This window comes from Tachysurus fulvidraco, unplaced genomic scaffold (assembly GCF_022655615.1).
Source record: "Tachysurus fulvidraco isolate hzauxx_2018 unplaced genomic scaffold, HZAU_PFXX_2.0 HiC_scaffold_156_np12, whole genome shotgun sequence".
In the NCBI taxonomy this organism is placed as follows: Eukaryota; Metazoa; Chordata; class Actinopteri; order Siluriformes; family Bagridae; genus Tachysurus; species Tachysurus fulvidraco.
The window spans coordinates 1-5,815 of record NW_025927002.1 but is presented as its reverse complement, the minus strand read 5'-3'; the positions used below and the strand labels follow the sequence as shown (position 1 = coordinate 5,815).

At 37.4% G+C, this 5,815-nt stretch overlaps 1 long non-coding RNA gene across 3 annotated transcripts; it reads left to right on the top strand.

Annotated features, from left to right (window-relative positions):
• Positions 1-401: 401 nt before the first annotated feature.
• LOC125140517 lies at positions 402-4,336 on the top strand. 3 transcript variants are annotated; one of them, XR_007139775.1, is made up of 4 exons: positions 402-464; positions 2,581-2,687; positions 2,971-3,073; positions 3,953-4,336. It is a non-coding gene; the product is annotated as an uncharacterized LOC125140517 (long non-coding RNA). The 3 variants fall into 3 exon arrangements; XR_007139774.1 differs by lacking the exon at positions 402-464 and adding an exon at positions 470-530; XR_007139776.1 differs by lacking the exons at positions 402-464; positions 3,953-4,336 and adding an exon at positions 3,324-3,381 and having other exon boundaries at positions 2,183-2,687.
• Positions 4,337-5,815: the final 1,479 nt, after the last annotated feature.

The window sequence follows — 5,815 nt, the reverse complement described above, 5'->3', positions numbered from 1 at the left end:
ACTGATGTGGACATTCAGAATTCCATTGAAATCATCTACAGCTTAATCTTTTTTCTTACTGTACATTAGAGATGCTCGAATCATAAACGTCACTGAATCGACCAGCTTCGATATCATTTACATCCTTTTTTAATGAATGGTGTTTTTAAATGAACGTTCAATTTATAATATATATATATGTAGTACAGACCAAAAAGTTGGACACACCTTCCAAAAGTTTGGACATACCACCTTTTCAACAGGACAATGACCCCAAACACACCTCCAGGCTGTGTAAGGGCTATTTGACCATGAAGGAGAGTGATTGGGGTGCTGCGACAGATGACCTGGCCTCCACAGTCACAGGACCTGAACCCAATGGAGATGGTTTGGGGTGAGCTGGGACCGCAGAGTGAAGGCAAAAGGGCCAACAAGTGCTAAGCATCTCTGGGAACACCTTCAAGACTGTTGGAAGACCATTTCAGGTGACGACCGCTTGAAGCTCATCAAGAGAATGCCAAGAGTGTGCAAAGCAGTAATCAAAGCAAAAGGTGGCTACTTTGAAGAACCTAGAATATGACATATTTTCAGTTGTTTCTCACACTTTTTTGTTATGTACGTATATAATTCCACACGTGTTAATTCATAGTTTTGATGCCTTCAGTGTGAATCTACAATTTTCATAGTCATGAAAATAAAAGAAAACTCTTTGAATGAGAAGATGTGTCCAAACTTTTGGTCTGTACTGTAAGAGGAAAACAGGATAGTGCAGAGCCTGAATATGCCAAATTCCGCTAAGCGGGAAAGTAATACCTTATGACAGACAGTATCAAAGGCAGAGCTGAGGTCTAATAACAGAAGTATAGAGAGACTACCTGAGTCTCCAGTGAGTAAAAGATCATTAACAACCTTTACTAGCGCGGTCTCTGTGCTATGCTGTTGGCGGAAGCCAGATTGAAAAATATCGAAGGTTATTACCAGCTAAGAATGACTGCAGCTGAGAGGCCACAGCCTTTTCCAAAATCTTCAATACAAATGGCAGGTTGGAAATAGGGCGCAGTTGGATAAGTCTGCCGGGTCCAGATTGTCTTTTTGAGTATAGGAGTAACAGCAGCAGTCTTAAGTGACACAGGTACAGTAGAGGAGATAAATGACATATTAATAAGGTGGGAAATCGCCAATGTACAGTCTTTTAGCAGGAAAGTAAGCGCAGGATCAAGAATAAATTATGAGGAGTTAGATTTTTGTATTAGCTCAGTGATTAATGAGGAATTGGTTAAGGCTAGGGTTGTCATACAATTATTAGATTGAGATTTCATATGCTCATCGGTAGTTGGTTCCTCACCAAATGTCGCATACAGAGTATCTAGCTTACCGTGGAAATGGTTCAGGAAAAAGCAGCACATAACCATGGATTCAGAGTCACTAAGGTTGTGCTTTGGTGCTTGAATCAGTTTATTAATTGTGCTAAATAACATTTTGGGCTTATTGCTTGCTTTGTTAATGATGCTGCAGATATGGGAAGAGCGGGCTGTATTTAAGGCCAATTTATATTGCTGAAGACATTCAGCAAATATAAGAAAATGTCCAGTTGAACCAGTTTTCCTGAAGAGACGTTCATGTTGTCTACATTTTACCTTCAAACCTCAGGACAGACCTAATCTTAGTTGGGTCAAACTCATCCAACAATTTCTCAACAGAACAGCAATACTTGTCATAAATCATAGATGGGCAAGTTAAATTTAGCACATCAGAAAGAATAGAGGAAGCAAGCTAGTGTCAACAGTATTTAAATGATGATAATGTATGGTTAGAATTTAGATGTGGTTGACTGGACAGATAAATGTAAAATCAAAGGAAATGAGTCTATGGTCAGAAAGAGGCGTAGCTAAACTGTCAACAGAGATATTATTTAGACCAGATGTACAAACAAGATCAAGCGTGTGACCATGAGTATGAGTTGGAAAATTAACATAATATATATATTATCAGATCCCCACATATATATATATATATATATATGGGGATCTGATATATTTTTAGATAGGTTTAATTTATTGGACATATTGTTTTTGGTTTTTAACTAATGACTAATGTGGATAGAAACCAAAATGATGATTGGACGACAAAAAAAAAAAAAAAAAAAAAAAAAATGAAGAAGTTATATTATATAAAGACGTGCCAAATACCATTACTAGTCTGCGAAAAAAAAGCCAAAAAAATGTAAATGAATCATGTTCACAGCTAAAGAGCTGTTGCTGTAGAGCAAGACTTAAATTTGACTTAAATTGGTTCTTTTGTCAAGTCTAGTTCTTTTTATTTCTTTTTATTCCGTCTTGTCTAAGGTAAAATCAGTTCTTTTAAAACTTTCAGAGTGATTCATAAATTTGTAAAATTGTAAACTTGTACTTAAAAGACAAAATATGAAAATTATTTATGAGATTAGTCTCTAATTTACAAAAAGGACTGCAAATAAAACTGGACTCATTTGATGACAGGAGTTTCACAATAATCTGCATCTGATACTAGATGTAAAAGTGTCTATTATTTTCTTATTGAACATTTAATCACAGAACTAAATGTAGAAATGTTTTCACACAGCTGTAGATGGACCAGATCAGTGCTGTACCAAGTTTCTGAAAGAACAAATCCCTGTAAGCTTCATAACAACATATAAAGTAACTTCATTGTACAAAACCTGGAGTCATGTAAGTGTTCAGTCTCTTGTTTATTTTTAATGAATAATAAAAGTTATTAATTTCATATCTATTAATTCTTTATGTTTATGTGTAATAGAACTGTAGTACTGAATAGTACTGAATCTAACTTATAAATCTTATATATGAATAGAATAGTACTGAATCTAACTTATAAATCTTATATATGAATCTAACTTTATATTATCTTGGAGGTTTGGGGTGTGTCAGAGTGTCTGATTTTCTGATTTTATTACAGTTTCACACTGATGTAAATCTTCTCTCTCCTCTACAGCTTTACTATACAGGACGGTCGTCATATGTGTGCAGATCCCCAAGTCATGTGGGTGAAGAATGACATGAACAGAATTGACCAGCGTTTAACAGCCTGAACAAAAGTACAGAGATTTTAAATCCTTTCTCCTTTGATAAGTAATGAATAATTATTTCACAAAATGTACTTAAAATAAAAAAGTCAGACAAACTTAAATATAGTCTGATTTATTCTACAGACTGTTAACATGAATTCATTTACTTTTTATTTACATTTCTCTGCTATAAAAGAAAATAATGTTGGTTGCATTCAAACCTATTAAAACGTACCATGTTTGTATATTTTCTTCTTCTTCTTTCGGCTTTTCCCTTCAGGGGTCGCCACAGCGAATCATCTCTCACCACCTATCCCTATCTTCTGCATCCTGAACACTTGCACCCACTAGCTTCATATCCTCATTAATTACATCCATATACCTCCTCTTTGGCCTACATCTTTGCCTCCTGCCTGGCAGCTCCATGTCCAACATTCTCCTACCAATATACTCACTTACCCTCCTCTGAACATGTCCAAACCATCTTAATCTGGCCTCCCTAACTTTGTCCTCCAAACGTCCAACATGGGCTGTCCCTCAGATGTACTGTTTCTTAATCCTGTCCAATCTTGTCACTCCCAAAGAGAATCTCAACATCTTCAGCTCGGCTACCTCTAGCTCTGACTCGTGTCTCTTCTTCAGTGACACTTTCTCTAAACCATACAGCATGGCTGGTCTCACCACTGCCCTGTACGCCTTCCCCTTGATTCTTGCTGATATGTTCCTATCACACAGAACTCCTTCTTTCCCACTCTCTCCATTACTCTGAACTGTTGACCCCAAGTACTTAAACTCCTGTACCTTCTTCACCTCTTCACCCTGTAACCTTACTGTTCCACTTCCCCCCCTTTCATTCACACACATGTACTCAGTCTTACTACGACTAACTTTCATTCCTCTTCTCTCAAGCACAAACCTCCACCTCGCCAGGTTGTCCTCCACCTGCTCCCTGCTCTCACTACAGATCACAATGTCATCTTCAAACATCATCGTCCAAGGAGACTCCTGTCTGACCTCCTCTGACAACTGGTGCATCACTATAGCAAACAGGAAGGGGCTCAGAGCCGATCCCTGATGCAGTCCTACCTCCACTTTGAACTCCTCTGTCTGACCTACAGCACACCTCACCACTGTCCTGCACCTCTCATACATGTGCTGCACCACTCTAACATACTTCTCTGCTACTCCTAACATTCCTCATACAGTACCACAGCTCTTCTCTTGGCACCCTGTCATACGCTTTCTCCAAGTCTACAAACACACAGTGCAACTCCCTCTGACCATCCCTATACTTCTCCATCAACATTCTCAGAGCGAAAATTTCATCTGTTGTGCTCTTTCTGGGCATGTATATACCAATATTATTATATTAATATATGTAACATATAGCTGATCGTTTTGTTTTGTGTAATTATTTGGTTTTTTTCTTCCCTCCCCTGTATATCTTTTCGTTCTGCTTTAAAATTGTGTTGATTTGTTTCTGTCTTCATGCGGATGTACATCATATCTTTTATTATTTCTCTCTTACTAGTGATTCGATTTGTCACAAAATAGTAGAAGAGGTGAAGGTCAATAAATAATCAGTGTATTATGAGACATGTTTGTGGTTCATGCACACAGTGGTCAGTTTGTTATAGCTGCATTATAACAATCCTCAAAGTACAGCCTCATCTGTCCCATCTGCCTCGGCCCTCGCAAACACATTTAACATAAATTATAAATGGTTTTCCTAGTATACAACACACATTTACTGTTTCTCTACAAATAAGCGCTAAGATGTATTTATGCTTTATGACATTTTATGACATTTACAACAAAAAGCGAAAATGAGCTCAACATATGGGAGTCAGAAGGGTGACTATAAACTTACAAAGTACATTTGATTCTTTTGGCTACCAAATGAGTCACTGCAATTTTTCCTTTGTCCGTTCTAAGTAAAAGTGGCAATGAATCATTTGAAAGAGTCGACACTTATTAGTGAGATTCATGAGCCAAATATACTGACTATAATGAAACTCAGTGATGACTCAATGAAAAGAGATGAAATTCCCATCGTGTGTGTGTGTGTGTGCGCATACGAGTGTGTGTGTCTGTGTGTGTGTGTGTGTGTGTGTGTGTGTGTGTGTGTGTGTGTGTGCGTGTGTGTGTGCATGTGCATGTGTATGTGTGTATGTATGTATGTGTGTGTCTGTGTGTGTGTCTGTGTGTGTGTGTGCGTGTGTGTGTGCATGTGCATGTGTATGTGTGTATGTATGTATGTATGTGTCTGAGTGTGTGTGTGTGTGCGCGCGCACACGAGTGTGTGTGTGTGTGTGTGTGTGTGTGTTTACTAGCTTCCTGGACAGCAGTGCCCTCAAGTTGTGGTTCCATGCACAATAAGTGTTAATAAATGATAAGTCCCTTTGTGTGTGCTTTCTCTTTAGACACAACTGCATTAAAATGTATATAAATATTGGACCACTATCCAGGTGTTAATACTGTGTCTAATAATGTGATGCATATAGAACAGAGTTTTGGAAAGTACACAATTCTTAGGGAGAGCAGCGTCCATAGGTGAATTCAATTCAATTCAATTCAATTCAATTCAATTCAATTCAATTCAATTCAATTCAAAGTTTATTGTATAGCACTTTGTACAATAGACATTGTCTCAAAGCAGCTTTACAGACATAAACACAGAGCAGAAGGTAAACATAATTAATGATAAAGGAATTAACGAATAATAAAGAATAAGAATACAGAATAAAATTCTAGATTATTATTAGATGTATA